Consider the following 17,570-nt stretch of genomic DNA (forward strand, 5'->3'; position numbering starts at 1 on the left):
CCAAAGGGGTAAGCAGGGGGATAAGGGCCGTGTCACAGATGCCTGGGTTGCTGGACTGCCCTCCCCCTTCTTGGGCTTCAACAGCACCTCTCATCGAGGTGACTCGGAGAACCAAGGCTCTGCAGCCCCTCGCGACTGGACCCTCGTCCCCCAACCCACCCCCACCCCCCGCAGCGCTCCCCGTCCCGCTCCTCACACACACTCAGGGCACCTCCTTCAGTCTAGTAATTGACAAACCCCTTCCATGTCGATTACTCCTTTCCCAAGAATCACAAACCATCTCTAAACATGCAAATCCCCCAAGTCAAAAACAAGACACCCAAGTGGTCTGCGGGGCGGAGTACAGCGGGCGTTAGTCGGCTACTGCTGCGTTTCTCTGAGGCTGTGGCTTAATTTCCACACTTAACTCCTGCAGCCTCAGCCGGCACCCCAACCCGGATAGGACGGGGGAAGCCTGAGGTTTTGTTTGCTAAGCGGACTCCTACCTCCAGTTCTGAAGTCACCTTCGGGGGTCTCCTCTCGACGTCTTCGGTGGAGGCTTGGTCGGGAGCAGCCGGCCTTGGGTAATCCTCTCGGGCTGGGCGCGCACGCCCCGGGTCGCGAGCCGGAGCCTAATCACCTGCTGGCCGCGGGCGGGGCGGGGCGGGGCGGGGCGGGGCCGGGCTGCTCAGCGCGGACGCGCCGCCCGGGACGCGGCCCTCCTGCGCGCCTCCCGCCGGTCCTCCTGGAGCATGGTTCCCGCAGGAGTCCCCAGCGCTCCCCTCCGTCCGCTCCAGGTCTGTGGGAGGACCCCTCCTCCCTCCTCCAGCCCCGGTTGGGGAGGTTATGAAAAGGCTGTAATGGAATCCCGGCTCGGCTCGTCACTCCCTGCTCACTTGTCAAAACTCCACAGCATTCCAGACCCCCTTCCCCGGTCACTCCCCTCGCGGGGAAAAGGAAACCGCCCCGGGAAGGTTTCGGGGAGTTTGGGGTTTCTGATGCAGACACCTTTGTTTACATCAACTGCTCCGGAGCTCCCGGCGGTAACTGGAAACGCCCTACCCAGATACCCTCGCCCGGTCAAAAGTTCTCCCTCCAGCACCGCGAGAAGCTCCACCTCCCCACATCAATTCATTTCATAACCGCTCCGTTTCATAATCAGCAGCAGCGTGGGTTCCTTCTGGGGGTGGGGTGGGATGAGAGGGAGCCCCAAACTAGAATCACAACCATTACACCGGGCAGGATATCAGGCAACTTTCCAGCAAGCTGCAATCAGATTCTTTCTGCCAGAGAAACCAAATTTACCACTGCTGAATTACAATCGCCGGTGACTGCACAACTTAAGCATTTCCTTTATACTTTCTCCGGCTCCCGCGCCCCTCCCGCCCCTCCCGCCCCTCCCGTCTTCTGCGGGGTTCAGTCAACAAGTCATCCCCCGGAGAGGCATGAATGGGCTTGGGCCGTGCAGCCATCTCTCCAGCTGCAAACTGATGAGGAAGCCCGACCCACGAGACTGAATTGTTTACATCACACCCACTGAGGGCTTCCTGTCTTAAATTAATGGGAATACAAATAAGACAGGAAAAGAGTGTTTGCTTTTCTTAGAGCCGGGGTGGGGGCTGGCAGAGAGAGGGGGAGGTCATCCACATTTCATTGCGTGAAAAGGTTGCTTTTCAAAACTTCAATTGTATTTTATTCCTTTCCCCCCACTTTGAACACTTGTTGAAAAGGAAAAGCGTTGCTGTGCCAAACCTCAAACCATTGAGGAACTTCTGCTCAAAACACATTTTCACCAGGCTTCGACAGGGATCCAGGGTGGAGATCCCAGTGGGCAGCTTGAGGTATGGGGACCTCCTGTGGTTGCAGGGCACAAGTCCCCCCACAGCCTGAAGCCCTGCGCCTCCTGGGACTTGCAGACAAGCACACACACTCACCCCACTCCTCAGGGTTCATACCACTCCCCACCCCTTCATCTGTAAGCCACGGCTCTCTTCCGTGGGCATCTAGCAGCCCCATAAAATACATTAGCTCTGCAACGGACAGATCTGGTGGAATTCAAAGCAATCAATCATAAAGGAGGAGGCAAAAGAAGGCTTCAGTTTCCGCTATCATTACTGCCACTGCAATGGGTAATTAGAGCCTGGGAGGGGCCAACCCCTGTCCAGCTCCCACCCGCAACCCCGACATCGGCCCACTCCCAGAAGCAGCCCACAGAGCACATGGTAAATAATTACCATAATCACCAGTCCTGAAATTACCCCCAGTTGCTTCATTCCCGTAGGCACAACAGCAAACCCAGAGATGCGCAGGAATGCCAGGCAGTGGCATTCCTCCTTTGGAAGTACTAGAAGGAAACAAAACCCCAGGATAAAGCATATCTCAGGGAGGTGGGGGCATTGCACCCAATAATGACAATGGGGTTTAGGAGAACAGTACATGTGCCTAGTGAGAAGAAACTTTGCAAGCCAATCCTCAAAATACTGCAATTCCTGGGTCAAAGCAAGTTAGGCTGATGATTTTAGAAAATGCCAAGTGTAACAGAACTCTCTAACAGAAGGTTACTGCCTTGCAAATACTTTAAGCATCCCAGTGAATATTAGCTACTCTCCACTTCCCTTCTCCCTCTCTTGGGCCAGGAGGTGGTGGTCCCAGTGGATTCATTAGCATATGTTTCTGTAGCATCTGGGCACCTAAGTTTTCTGGGAATTAGGTTCAAATTAAATAATCTTCTAATAATAATTTCAGAAGTGCTCCTTTTCTTCCTTCTGATTGCTCACCCCACTGACAGCTTCTTAATGCTTTTCTTCTACTTTACTCCTTCAATCTGGTATGTAATTTATGATGTGCAAATCAAGGCTGCTTAAAAGTAAATCCATGATTTTAAGCATAATGCAAATAAATATTCCCCTCTTCCCCACCAATTCCATTGCCTAAGCTCAATTTAGGGTGTGTATGTGCTGAGAATTAAAATTTGACCACATCTGTATAATATCTTAATTTCAGAAAAGATTTGAATGCATATGACATTCTCATCAGCAGGCCAGAAAGATACGATCTGGTCGGTCTTTTCCCTCCCCAGGTTTCGCTGAGACTGGAAAAGAGATCAATGGCTCAGTAAACAAAGGGGTGCTTAAAATGTGGCCTCCAGTTTTATCCTAGGTCTGGTTTAAATAATACTTAAATTGCTATCTGCACACCCAGAGTCTACAAATAATATTAATTTGAATGGGAATTGCTGATATGCTAAGAGAATCCAAATTGGCTTCAACACATGAAGGAAATGTCTCATGAAAAACGGTTTCGAGTTCAGCATGACGGCTGATTACAAAAGTAGTATCCTGAGGGGTGATGATCAAAACGACAGGCATAAATGGGGCTTCATATCTAGATTGGAGAAAAACTGACAGATGTGAGGATCACAGCAGATCATGCATTTAATAGGAATCTGTGTGTTGTACTGATAAGAAATAGGCACCACAATCGTGGGGTGAATTCAGTTGGTGGGAGTCTGACATGAAAGAAAAGTGCCTCTCCTCACTTCTCCCTCCCCCATCATAAAGAATTTGGCAGCAGACAGACTCTTATTAGGGTGGCAGGTCCAGTCAGAGGCCCCTTATTTTAAGGGCGACATGGAGACATTGGAAGGGTTCCAAAGGAGAACCAAAATGATTAAAGAGACAAAATAGAACCTATGAAGGAAGGTTAAAGGATTTGGAGTTGTTTAGTCTAGAGAGAAAAAGTGCCTAAAGGCAAACTTAACAGTCTTCTCCTCCCACGTGAAAGGTTATTATAAAGAGGACACCCGCCAGCTGTTCTTCATCTCTACAGAAGACAGAAGAGGTAAGAGATTCAAAACGCAACATTAAAATTTGGGTCAGACACAAAGAAGACTTGCTTGATGCTAATAGGAACTGACTTGACATTGACATCACTGTGCAATCTTCACCTCTCAAGACTTCATCCCAGTGATAGTCTTGCATGTTCAGACAGAAGCTGGGCTGGAGAACTCCTTTCACTCCCTTCCAGGGCTACAGGATTCCTCATTACCCTGCTGAATGTGGGGGCACTGGTCCTAAGCATCCATGTTCCCTAATTCAGAAACAGGGCACCACAAAAATGTAATTATCTCTGCAAACCTATGCCCATGTCTCATCGGACCTTTGTTTATTGGGATGGGTTTCTCTGAGAATATGCCTGACTTTTGACATTGATAAGTATATTTTACAGATTCACTCTTCTATGTTGTTTCTATGTACAGCAGCCTCACTTTTTGTTTAGTGAGCACACAGATGTTAGTTGATGATGATGATGATGATGATGATGATAACAGCTACAAATTATTAAACTCTTCCTATAATTATGCTGGGCACTGTGCTAGCTACTTTATGTAGATTGTCTGTCTCATTTATTTTTTGCAGTAGCCCAGTGAAGTGGATACAGTTATTAGCTTTATTCTAACATAAGGAAACTGAGTCACGACGAGGTTAAGTAACACAGCTAGTAAATGCTGTAGTCCCAATTCAAACCCATTTAGTCTGACTCAAAAGGGTGTGCTTAACCATTGCACCACTGCCTCTCATTCATTAAGTATTTTTAGCTCTTGGGAGGGAGGAAACATTGCAAAAAGAAGCACTTATTCTTGTTGGCTCAAACTGATCAAAGACCAAGTCTTCCACAGGTTTACACTGCCTGGGAAACTCAGTTGTTTTTTCCCCAGCATAGCAGAGGAAGGAAGGACTGACTTCACCTTCTAATCAGAAGTATGCATTGCTATCTCCCACAAAGTGGAAAAATCTAATCAAAGTCCACCTCTATTTTATTAATTAGAAACACTTAGCTATTCATCTATACGGCAATTTTTCATATTAGTAGTTGTTCCATGGCTGTTGAACGAATGGCTACAAACGCACTATGGCTTTGATGCTTTAAGACAAACTGAGCTGAATTGAGTTTTCCCAGCATGCTGGTGGTCAAGGCTCTGGTGGGTCATTTCTATGGGCCTCTTATCAGATGTCCCCTAAAAGTCTTAACATCCAACTGTTTCCTTTAATTCAGCATCCATGAGAAAGGCATATGGATGGGTCACATACTTTCCCAGCATCAACTACTTTTAGATCAAGAAAAGATTTCTAGTGGGGTTTATTGAGTGCTGTTGTATATCAACAGTAGATGATTCATGAGTGAAACAGACATCAAAATGATTTTTAGAAAGGCAAACGAACCACACACAAACAAAAAATTAAAAGCCTTGATCCAAATTACGCCAAAGGACAGATATTTTCCCATTAGGACAATTTATCCTGAGTCTATAAACAGAGAGGGGCATAATTACCCAAGTGTTTGCTAACAGATCTAAACCTTATGTAGCTATAAAAAGCTAGAGAGAGGAAGAAAGAGGAAATTCCCAGGAGAAGATCCCCAGCCACATCCAGGGCCATCAGATCTCCACAAACACAAAGCCGAGCAGCGGTACCAAGTGGAGCACGAGAAGAAACCTCAGGATTTTAACACAAGCCGCAGGAATCACTTTGAATTGTCTTGAAACTAAACAATGACAATTCTATCCAGTAAACTTTCAGTCAACACATGGGCAGAGGGATGACTTGTTGGAGTTCCAGATGTAGTTAATAGAAACATGATGCCCAGAACAGAAAAGGTATTCAGTAAATGTTGATTGGATGGCTGAATGAACATCTGAACAGATGTCCAGGCTGCTTCTTTCCCTCTTTGAATCCCTGCTGGAGATACGTCTTCAGTGATGCTTCAAACCCAAAGTCCCCACAAAGGTATTGAACCATTTGACCCTGGTACTCTGGGAACAGTTTCAGAGCCAGAGACTGGTTTCTGACCCAAAGATACCAATGTGTGATCTTGCCACGAACACACGGAGGGGGCCTGCAATACCTGTGGAACATCTTCGCAGGCCTTGATTCAAAAGCTTCCATTATTGACAGTATAGGTTCTAAACTATTTGAAGTCCGACGGAATCAAGTACTAAGCAGCCAACATCTACTGAACACTTATTAGAGGCTGGGTGTTTTTCTAAGTCCTTTGCGTGTTAACTCATTAAGTCCTTATTATAATCTTGAGAATATATACTACTATTATCAACCCATCTTATAGGCAAGAAAACTGGGCCAAAAGATTACCTAACCCATTCATGGTCACACAAGTAGTAAGCAGAGGAGCCCGAACTCAAACAGATGCCATCTGGAACCAGCAGCTGGACTTCACTGCTGTCCAACAATACCTGTCCAAGCCAGCTCCTGTCACTGCTCCACATGAAATCAATATCCCAGTAAAAGTGTTTACCCATAAATATTCAATGAGCATTCCAATCTGCAGGACGTGTTCCCTGACTTCCGCAGTCTACTGTCACCTCTCTCCTGAGTGCTCACATCACTTCTTCTCCAATGAACACAAGTATAACTTACTTGATTCATATCACATCTCTCCAACTAGATCTTAAGTTCCTTGGTGTTAGGACTATATGTTGCACGGCAGTCTGAGGCAAGCCTAGATTTAAGTCCAAATCCCATAATTACTACCCATGGGGCTCTTGGTAAGTCACTGAACACTTCCTACTCTCATGTTCAAACTATATTCCTTAACAGCTTACTGAGGAGGGGAGATTAAATGAGAAAATGTATATGAAAGATACAATATTGCATGATGCCTGATATTGTAAGCCAGTGATTTTCAACCACCAGCTATTTTGACCCTCAAGGGACATATGGCAACGTCTGAAGAGATTTTTGATAGTCACAACTGTGGGGAGGGGTGCTCCTGGCATCAAGTGGGTAGAGGCCAGCAATGCTGCTAAACATCCCACAAAGCACAGGACAAGCCTCCACAGCAAACGATTATCCATCCAAAATGTCAGTAGCAAGAGTGCTGCAAACTATTAACATTTTATTAAAAATAAATGGTCCCATTCTCTTCCCTTTCCTGATTTTTTTCACAGTGCTGTGCTTATGGTTGGTGTTCAGTACATCTTTGTTGAATAAACCTTTGGATAAATGGGCAAGGGGATGTATAAGTTTTAAGATATTTTGCTGGTAAACACTGGACTTGAGAGTGTGGTCTAGTTATGGCAGGCGTTGAGTGGGAGTCAATTAACCTAGAACCAGAACCTTCAAATATCTAAGCCCAATGATAGGAATTCTGAAATAAACCCAATCTAATCCTGGGGGCCTGAGCCCAATGAAAGTTATGTCAAAGTTGGTCCTAGGTGAGCTGGAGAACTTTGAAAAAGGCCAGCTCCTTCTCACCGGTGGCTTCCCCAGTGACTTGCTATTACCCTACAAATGCTCCCGCATCTGATTTTATTCTTCACTCCAAAGAACAAGACAGTAAGAAAACCAGAAGACCGTGGAAGAATTTACTCAACTCTCTACCCTAGTCCATCACTCACCCCTGCAACAACCACACAACCTGGGGCCCAATCAAATGAACTCTCATCAAGAATGTGGATTGAAAAACATGGTGGAAGCAAAAAGGACACTCAGTCCTTACTTGAAGTCATCAACAGATTCAGTAAGATTGGTTGCAAGAACTGGAAATCCAAGAATAAAAGCCTACATTCTTAATAGAGCATAAATCACATTAACACAAACTGGAAAACCAAAAGCGAGAGGCAGAGAGAGAGGGATTCTGTCCTTCTCCCATTCTCCAGGCTTGGTGGCAACATCTGCCTCTTATGTACTTAGAAGAAGGTAACTCTCCATCTGTTACAGTCAGAACACATGAATGATTTCTGTGTAGTTGTATATGAGAAAATTGAAAACTTGAATATCCAGTCATCTTTAAGCATCTCAGGGATGCTAAATTACCTGAGCTAAATTACCTGTCCTGAACTGTCAGAACAAGATAGATTCTTTCTCGTCTTGGGCCCCTGAACGCATCTGAGCTGGGTCTATCCTCCCCCCTCTAACCACCTTCTGGACTCACCTCTAACTGGCTCCTGTCCACTGCTCTGGGCTCAGCTCAGACATCACCCCCAGAGATCCTATTCTGACCCTCCCCTGTAATGCATCTGGGTCCCTCCTGGCAGCTTTAGTAGCATCCCTACTGCCCATTCACTTGTCTGATTACCCTTACAGGCGGTCAGCTTTTTTAGGGTAAGGTCATATGACCTCATTTACCAGTTTATTCCCAGGGCCTAGCACTGTGCCTGGCACATACGGGTGCCCAATGAATATTTATTGAATGAATGAGTATAAATCAGGAGATTCTGAAATGCATTCATTCCAGAAACTACCTGTGGAGAGCCTACTATGAACCAGGTATCAGTTTAGGCAGAGAAAACAACTATTACTATCTCAATATTAACAACAGTAAAAACAATCATAGCTAATGTTTGTTGAGCATTTACTATGTACCAGGGATCATGCTAAGCTCTTTTAATGTACTCTCTTTTAATCCTCCCCCACCCCCGACCAATACCCATATGGCAGACACTGTTATTAATGCCACCGTACAAACGAAGAAAGATGCTAAGCCACTCCTTAAGGTGAAAGAATCTGACACCTAAGTTCCTCCAGGTCTATTTACATGGGCTTAACTCACATCAACCAAGAAAGCCTGAGAATTCACTCATGAGATCTGCTGATGTCTGTCCCTTGCCTGGAAAGTCTCTATCTATTCTTCATATTCTCTGAAATTTATTTTAAAATATTTTGATACAGGCTATCAAGTGATGACAACCGTAGTTTACACTCCAGAGGCCATGAGCTCATGTTTGAAGGACACTTATCAGAGACCATGCTCTGAAGCTGTAGGGGCAGCTGCGGCAGATATCTGAACTATCACTACCTAAATCTGCCGCAGAAGGTTCTGTAATCACCGAAATGGAAGTTAGAAATGACGCTTTTCATCTGGAGAATGAGAGATTTTTAAGATAAATTGGTTAAATGCTCTTCCTCTGTGGAATGAGAGACTTTTTTTTAAAGATAAACTGATTAGAAAGGTTGATACAGCCACCTCTGTCCTTGCCTGCTAACACCTCTGAGTGGTGCTTTAGCTGTGGGACTCCACGTGTCTGGGGTTCACAGAGGATTCTGTCACTGGGCCTGATGGTAAAGTCAGGTGATCTGCCACAGAGCATTACTGCCTGCCCTTCAGAGTGAACGTGCTGGGAAGGGGCTCATCGGAGCACAGACAAGAACGGCCGTGGAGACATCACCAAACTGATCCAAGCGGGCGGTGGGACTATTTCTGTGCCCGCCTACTGATACCTGCTCTATGCGTGGCAGGAGTCTAGGACCTGCTTTCATGGTAAGCCAACCCCTGGCACTGGGGCTGCAGAGTTCTCAGCCCTTCCTGATAATCACAGGCTATTGCTATTTAACAAAAGAACCTGACACCTGTAAGCAGCCAATTGGCTCAGGCCAGGCTGCAAACCCTCTTCCCTACTTTGGTCCCTTGGCAAATACTCATTCATCTTTCAACACCAAGCTCAAAATTTCCCCTACTGCGATGGCTTTCTTGATGACTCATGTCCCCTTAGGAGCTCTGAAGAATCATTTGATGCCTGCACGTGGCTGAGATCCTTTTCATAGACTCCAATCACCTAAGATAACCTGGGCAAGTCTCTTCCTACACCCTGAAAAAGTCTAATTTAGCAAATGAGCTTACTTTAGAATATGACTTTTCAAGCCGAGCGTCACACTGGGTGCTGAGAAAACACTGATGGATGGGACAAGATGGTTCCTGGCCTAGGGGAGTCTCTGTGATGGGCCCCCACTTACCCTGTATCTCTGATAAAGCCTGGCTCCGTCTACAGGCTCTCTGCCTCTGCTAGACTGTCAATCCCTTGAGAGAAGACACTGCAATTTACCCATCCCAAGAGCCTCAGTCCCCCCTTATGATGAAGCTCTCGGGAAAGGTTTGCTGGTACCTGTTGAAGGACAAAATTCCTTGATTACAAAAATGATTTCCTTTTGCTGGATTCCACATCACCAGACCCCCACCACCACCTGCTCTCTGCCACTGCCACCTGCAAAAATCAACTGCTGGACCTCTTCCACATTTAGTCACCCTAAGGTGTAGGGCGGCTCCCACTTCCCTTCCTGAAGCATGGGCTTTGACTTTGTTAGTCTTCAGAGCCTCCTAGACATCTTACGCTGCCCTTTTCTCTCACTGCAGCCCAGCTCGTCCCACCACTCTTTCCAGTCAAGACTTCACACAGGTCTGGTTTAAAGTGCCCCTTCCCTCACCATCTGGAAAGTTTCCCAGGGGTGACCTCTCTTACATGGAGCAGCTGTTCTCTCCTATCTGATTGTCTAAATTCATCTCATTATTTAAGCATAAGGATAAAACCTTCCCCCCATCTGTAAGAAGCATTCATGGACTCCAGCTAACCTGGTAGAGAATCCTACCCAACTTTAATCCCATTAATATGTATTCCTGTCAGCTACATATGATTGGATGTTTTCCCTTTGAGGACATAACACGAGAGTATCAGAGACTCACATCCTTGTCTCTACCCACCTTGCCTGTACCATCCAGCTCCTACTCTGTGCTCCCTTTGCCCTGGATTTGTTCCAGCCCATGGGGGTCTTCTACTTTGACCCGCTCCTGAGAACAGAGGCTTGGCCAGGATGAACCCAGAAGCAGAAAACCCAATGCAGCCACTGCCCACCTCCAGCCCTGACCCACATCTCAGCCTTGCCAGCTGGCTTTCTAACAGTGAGCACTGTGTTACCCAGAAGGGCCTGCCATGGACTCTCTAGAGTTAAAAGTGGTTAGTTTCCTAGAGATTATTCCTTTTCCTGGAGACCTTCATGTGGTTGGGGCTGGTGCCCATCCTTCCACAGGTTTGTACTAAAGTTGCCAGATAAAATACAGGAGACCCAGTAGAATTAGCATTTTAGGTGAAAATGAATACTGTTTTTTAGTATAGGTATGTCCCTGATATTGTACAGAATTTCTTTATTTGCTAAGTCTGACAAGTCTAGTTTGTACTTGCTACTCAATTTTTATAAAAAGCATATCTACACTTATTAATAGGCTAATAATTATTCAGAAAACAAAGCACATATACATTGTTAAAACTTGGGACCCTTGAAAATATCCTTTGTGCTTTCTGTTTCTCATTCTGATGGATGTCTTCTTACAAGGATAGGTTTGCAATCATCTTTATAGCTCACTTGAAGTCCCTCACCTCTGCCCAACCTTCCTCACTTGGTTTATAATTCTCTTCCCATAATCACTCTTTGCATCATTAAGTTCAGCCACTTTGACCCTTCTTCCGTTCCCAAGCAATTACCATTCAATTGAGTGCTTCACCTTGACTTGCTCTGTCTTATGATGATATATCAAAACATCTCCTCTTTACAAGTCAGTGAACCACATTAAGGAAACATTGAATGGCTAGTAGGTAGTTTCCCAATTCTTCCAAATTGACCTCAAGGATCAGATTCCTTTTCCTAATTGTCCCGTGCTCTCCAACTCTAGGAAATCCTTCCAGAAAAGCAACTCCAGGACCCCAACCCTAGTGCTGATCTGACCCACCATTGCTCTCCATCAGCTGGAGAAGGTCCTCGTTGGGAGAAGCAAGGGACTAGATAAAACCCTAAACAATTTTCTCACAAATGAAGAAACTGGATTCCTTCCAGAGTCCCAGGGGACAGGGAAACCGTGCTGTTTACAAAAGCCATGCTGTTTACAAATGGCACATACAAAGGACCCACCTAACATTAGCCCAGGAGTGGAGAGTTTGGTCCATTTATAAATGTATGTCTTGGGGGAAAGGTCATGAAGGTGAGCTATGACTCTGCAGTTACTTTCCAGTTTGCACACAGAGTAACTGGGATTGCGAGTGAGAAACTGGGTAAAACTCAGAGGGAGCCAGAGTAGCAGGCAAGACCTGATGAGACATGGATGCTCCCTGGGTGGGCTGGTTAGGCAGGAAAGACATGAGTGAGATCAAGAAAGAGTTGTTAATATATCAAGAGGGCAAAACACTTTGAATTACCAGAACATCATCGAAGACAGCCATGCTGGTAAAGAAGTAGATGATATCACTGCTATTTAAAACTTCCATCATATTATTAGTGTGATCATCACTTTCCTCTATCACTTCACCCCCAGAGGAAGACAAGACAGATAATTATTACACTCACTACAAAGGAAGAGAATGCAATGAGGAAGATGTAGGAACTTCAAGGGACCCAGGTTTCTTGACCCCTCGTTCAGGGTATGTTCCTTCATAGCAGAGAGTTGTTGCTCTATTAGGAGCTGGCTGGACCCTGGCCAGGAAGCTGCTTTGACTCATCTCAGGACTTCTGGAAGGATGTGCTGGGATTTCAGAATGAGCTGTGTCAGGGTGAGTAGCCCAGGAAGGAAAGGGGGCCTGGGTTTGGATCCCTGGCTCTTCTTTTCCAGCCTGGATTCTCTCATCTATAGCTGGGGATAAGGACAGTATGGCAGAGAGGTGTGAGCGACCAGTGAGCTGGCACCTGCAGAGAGCTGGCACATAGCTGCAATATACACATTGTTCTTAACAGTGACTCTAACTGTGGGTTCAGGACTCTAACCCGTGTTTAAATCCATGCAAACCCCTACCTTAGTAGGGATGAAATGGACAAGAACTGGTAGTTTTTCAAAGCTACCAAAAGACTGGTCGAGTTGTGTTTTTTGAAGTGAGAGCTACTAGCTAATACCGGCTCCCGTTTGTGACCGCTCGCGGTGTCAGACACTGTGATCAGCCTTTACATGCAGTGGGTACCTCTGGGCAGTGGGATGACAGGGGGTGATCATTTCCTTCTTTATGCCTTACTGAATTGAGTATGCATTGCGCTCCCCACTTAAAGTATTCTTCATTTTGATGAAAAATACAAACTCTACAAATCAAAACAAGTCTTCAAAAATATAATGAAAATGACTACACCACGGACACATATTAGGGGAGGAAAGATATAAATAGTCACAGCATTTTGAAGGTCCATTGCAATTAAACTTTCCAGTTTTTCTCTCAAAGAGACCTTCAAAATAAAATGAGCTTCTTGAAAATAAAAATTTTATTCCTCCCTGCCACCTAAAAGCTCAAGTTCCATCAGCCCTGTCTTTTGGGCAGAACTTAGTTCTAAATCTTAAATCTGCTCATAAGAGCATCAACATTAATCCAAAGATTTTTCAGTTATTTACTCTAGAACACCACCAGTGAGTTCTTAAAATCTGTTTCATTTTACTACATTTTCTCTTTGTATGACTATTTATAACTTATGAGCAAACCCCTTTTCTTCCCTGGTCATTACTAAGGATAAAATGATGAAAGATCCCCAGAGCAAACATTCATCTTATGGCTTGCTCTGAACTCTGAAATCTTCTCCGAGACAACTGCGCTGATAGATTAAGATTCTGTACCCTGTGTAAACAGAGCTAGTTCTCAAAGATGACCTCGGAGGGGGAGTAAAGGAATTGAAAGCAAATCGAAGGAACTCAAAAATGATGACCTTTTCCTGTTTTTCTGCCGTTGGCAACAGTGCAGGAGGAGACATGAGAGAGCCCCCTGTCCTCTGGAGCTGGGGCCCAGTCCTGGTGAGAGCTCTTGGGGTGGGGGCATGGAGGTGGGGGGGGTTGTCCCCAGTTCATGTGATCAGGGAGCACTGGTGGGAGGCCACACCATCCCTTCCATCCTGTTAGAGACCAGAGATCGTGCACAAGAGGTGGGGAAAAGGCTCTCCTGAGAGCGAGAGGTTTGGAGTTCAACTAAGCAAGGGGCCCAGGTTGTGTTCATGGACGTGACCCCCTGGGAATGCCTAGACCTGGCATTATCTGTGGCTGGACTAGGTGCCCTGGCTAGAATGTGGAGGGAGAGGGCCAAATTTACATGAATATCAGATGATTAAGTCAATGAAAAACCCCCACTGTGAAGAAACACCATGGACCCGTGAAGAAAGCAGGCCTGACATGTTGGTCTCGCCTTTGTTCTATTTAATCTAATTTCAGAGACCAATGCCTCCAGATAAGTTTTAGAAAACTCACCTGCACATTTGCATGACTATTCACCTGGCTGAATTTTGGCCATTATCTTTTTCAAAGTAGAAAAGAGAGATTAATGATCAAAGTCTTCCAGACTCAGATTCCAGAGATGTGAGGCTGTCTGTGCTTTGGAGGCACGTGCTTATGCAAATCTCTCTGGGTGGATTTCCAGCTCCACTAGTTTCCAGAGTTTAAAATACACCCAGGGTCCAAGTCTGGAAATACAGAGTACACTTTTAATATTTTTTCGTTTTTTACAGATTGAAAATGTCCTTGACGGAATTTTGTGTGTTTTACCTATGTTTCCGGAATTAACAGACTCCATGTGTGTATATATTCTCTCCTTTGTAGTTTTCAGCTCCTTGTCCTGCCTTCTTTAGTTTCACCTTGTCTTATTCTGAGCTGCTGCATCAACCAGGGTTTGATCAGAGAAGCAGAGCCACTAGGACTCATGCCTGAAGGTCAGTAGGGCAGGTGACAGCAAAGGAAATCCACGAGTAAAGAGGGGGAGAGAGCCAGGACCGCGGAAATGTGTAAACATGAGCTGGAACAGAAGAGAAAGGGACCTTCTGGTCCTGGGAAGAGAAGGAACAGGGACCTTCCGGTCCCTGGGAAACCAACTGCAATGGTTTTGCTGACCTGCAGCAGGAGCTGGTGACTGTCCATCGTGAGCTGATCACACCTATGGCCCAGCAGCCAGGGGAGCTGAAGGAGGAGACCAGGAGCTGGAGGAGCCCCAGGCTTGGCGGCCGCCCCAGGAGCTGCATAACCTGCCCTGGCCTGGGGTCGGGGAGCTGAGGAAGTAGAACTGGGAGGAGATGGGGCGGGATGGTTCAGTTGCTACCCCACCCCAAAAAGGTGAGTTATCAGAGAACAGTGCTCAGTGCCCTATACCAACCTTTTGAGCACATGCACGTGCGCACAGCTGCTGCCACACTTACACATTCCAAACCTCCCGCACAAGGCCTCCCATAGCCCTAACTTACCCAGAACTGTGTAAGAAAGCCTTCTGGGAAACATAGCTCTAGATTAGTTCAGTCAGCCCCAGACAAGTCGACCAGAGCCTCCACGTCCCGCTCAGGTTGTTAGGACACTGGCCCCACAGTGAGGCTGTGAACATCTTATTGCCAACACGGTATAGAGCAGGGGTCGGCACACCTTTTCTATAAAGGGCCGGAGAGCAAAAAGGTTAGGTTTCTGCAGGCCACACATGGTCTCTGTCTTATTCTCCTGATAACCTTTTAAAAATGTAAAATCCATTCTCAGCTGGCAGGCAGGAGTCCGCTGTTCCCTGGGAAGAGGGCCCAAGCCTGGGAGTCTGGAGGCCGGGCTGCTCCTCCAGCCATCGATTCCCTGGGACCTGGAGGGAGTCACCTCACCTCGTGGGCTTACGTCTGCAAGATGAGTATTTCAGACTAATGCAGCATCAGAAAGGCACACCAAAGACAGAGTGAGTCTGAGTTTCGAGGGGAGGGATCCGGGCATGTGAACTGTTTGAGAACTCAATATAGATTTTTATTACAATATCCATTATTATTATTAATTATTATTTAGATTCTTATTGTTGGGAATTATAATAAGAATATGAACTAAAATATACCTTTCCTCCTCCTTCAAAAGTGAATTAATTTATTTTATTTATTTACATAATTTATTTTAATAACCCTGAGTAGACTAGACACCTTTTTCTAAATGGAACTTCTAGAGGTTTTTCATAAAAACCTTTGCCTAACCTTCCACTTTTGTCATTAGGGCACTATCTTGGTGGGAGAAAGAAAACAGGATTTAGATTAAGTTGTGGAAATTTGCAAAACTTATGTTTGTTTCTTTTTGCAAAAACAAAATTACAACTTGTTTATAGGAAGAAAGACTGAAGCAAGCTTACACAAACACCACCAGCTATTTTTTGTAAGGATCCATTTCAATCTATTCTAAATCATGTTAAGTCAGACTGGTAAATTGGGAACACTAGTATAGAATGCCTTGCAAACACAGCAAATTAAAAAGCACATAACATATAACACTTCTATCTATTTTCAAGTGGACAGTTACGGAAATTCCAAATCTGGATCCACTGGGGGTTAAGCCTAGGTTCTCAATCTCTGATGCTTCTGCCAGAATTAATGGGACTGATTCAGGATACACAAACCCGAGACTTTCATTTCAAGAGGAATATTGATCTTAATCAACAAACATTCATCAAGCTTTCATCACACATTAGGCGCTAAGCTAGAGAGGCCTACCCAGGCCAGCACCACGAGGCTCTAGTTTTTCTGGTGCCACTGATGAAATCTTAAACGTCAGCTTTAAAAAACATTGGCAGAGAAGATGAGCTAGTTTCTGTAGCTGTCCCTAGGCGAAATTTACCACTTAGTCAGTAAGGCAAGATCCTCGGGATAAAAGATAAACTTTAAAAAACATTAAATAGAGCAGCACAGAGAAGAAAGGCCCAGTAACCCGCAGTGGTCTCATGTTGTAACAGCTGGACCAGGGGCGCCCACACGTCGGTGACCAGCACGTTGCGGCTCTATCTTCGGGCTGTGTGCGCCAGGTGAAGCCAAGCACAGGAATGATTTGAATCGTCTTGCTCTAAATCACAACACACAGAGTGTTCTTTCTTTGTCTCCATCTCAATAGCAACTGAGAGTTGAGTCCACCTGACTGGGCTATCAAATTTATGAGATGCCAGGAGCTATTTCTGCAGAGAAAATACTCCTGCAGAGTTCAGATTCCCACCCCCACCCCTTTTTGATCACTCCTTCCTTAGGACAATTAATAATACAATGAAATACATCTCATAAAGATATATTTCCCAGTCACTGAACTATTATTTTTCTCCACAAGATAAGGTTGCCGACCATTTTTCAGGCTTGAAATGTCAAAATGAAAAAATCACCTGGAATGAGCACTGTAAAATATCCTGGGAAGCAGGAAGACAAAGGTGTCACCATGAAGCCACATCTTATAGCCGTCTTTCTACCTTCTATTTCTGTTGCAGGGTCAAAACATTTTTGAAGGGTCTCCATGGTAAGTTCAAGAAACTTTTTGTCACTTCATCTTTAAAGTGATGTTTTGTTGCCATGAAATCAACCTTGTTAAACATCAGGAACCCCTTTTAAGTCGAAGCTTTGACTAAAGAGTTACATTAGTTAAAAATGGTGAGTATACATCTCCCATTCTCTATCGTCAAACCTTGGCAATTGGCGGCTAGTGACAGAGAACAGGGAGCCATTGCTGCAACTGGTCACATTCTTCTCCAGACCTGGAGACCCTGGAAGGGGAGTCAAGGGATAGAAGGAGCTTTTCTCAGGTGCTTCCTCCTCTTGGCAACAAAACTGGCTTAGCTTCTGGTGCTCTTTGTTTCTGGAGTTACTTTGTATTAGGTGGAATCCATCATCCAGGAAAATGTCCTATAAATGTCCAGCAATGGCATCAAATTCTGCATCAGAGGCGGGAAAGGTGGACACTCCATTAACCTCTCCTCCCCCAGGCACTGCTCATTTCTGGGCAGGCTGCAGCCAGCCAGCTCACCTGGCCTCCCCCTGCCCTGCGGTGCTCAACAGGCATCAGGCACATGTTGACAGGACCAGGGGAAGCCTCATGGC

The 17,570-nt window shown here is 45.5% G+C and overlaps 1 protein-coding gene across 3 annotated transcripts in view; it reads right to left on the reverse strand.

The window, feature by feature from the left end:
• Positions 1-17,570, reverse strand: part of PDZD2 (PDZ domain containing 2) — a 396,035-nt gene that overhangs the window by 180,403 nt on the left and 198,062 nt on the right. Inside the window, exon 1 of one of the 3 annotated variants that reach the window (XM_015235444.3) lies at positions 486-638. The exons of the other annotated variants lie outside the window; for them this stretch is intronic. The gene's annotated coding sequence lies outside the window, so the exon portion shown is untranslated. Of the gene's footprint in view, positions 1-485; positions 639-17,570 lie in introns of those variants that run through there. 3 annotated transcript variants of the gene reach the window in all.

The sequence above is a fragment of the Vicugna pacos genome, chromosome 3, assembly GCF_048564905.1.
Source record: "Vicugna pacos chromosome 3, VicPac4, whole genome shotgun sequence".
In the NCBI taxonomy this organism is placed as follows: domain Eukaryota; kingdom Metazoa; phylum Chordata; class Mammalia; order Artiodactyla; family Camelidae; genus Vicugna; species Vicugna pacos.